We start from the raw sequence: 324 nt of genomic DNA, 5'->3' as shown, positions 1-324 counted from the left end.
ATGAAGGGCTTTCCCCCTGTCAATTCTAGAAGCTTCTTCCTTAAACAGACTGCCATCTTTTGTTTAATTTTGCAGCTCTGTGAAAAATAACTTAGTTTTTTTCCCCTACTTTCAAAGGAATCTTCCCACTCAAAACCTGTTGGAAATATGAAATAGGTCATATTCCCATCAAAGAAAGCTTATCATTCTCCTAGTATTTTCCTTTTGTGTCAACTTGAAGAGTGGCATTAAGTGAATGCCCACAAAGCATCTTAGAGGCTAAGGAAGGATTAAACTAAAGGCTAAACTCTGAGACAGGTTTATATACACTGCAGTGCACTTTCC

The sequence above is a fragment of the Prionailurus bengalensis genome, chromosome C2 (assembly GCF_016509475.1).
Source record: "Prionailurus bengalensis isolate Pbe53 chromosome C2, Fcat_Pben_1.1_paternal_pri, whole genome shotgun sequence".
Classification (NCBI taxonomy): Eukaryota; Metazoa; Chordata; class Mammalia; order Carnivora; family Felidae; genus Prionailurus; species Prionailurus bengalensis.
The sequence above is the reverse complement of the archived record's forward strand: the minus strand, read 5'-3'. Positions refer to the sequence as shown.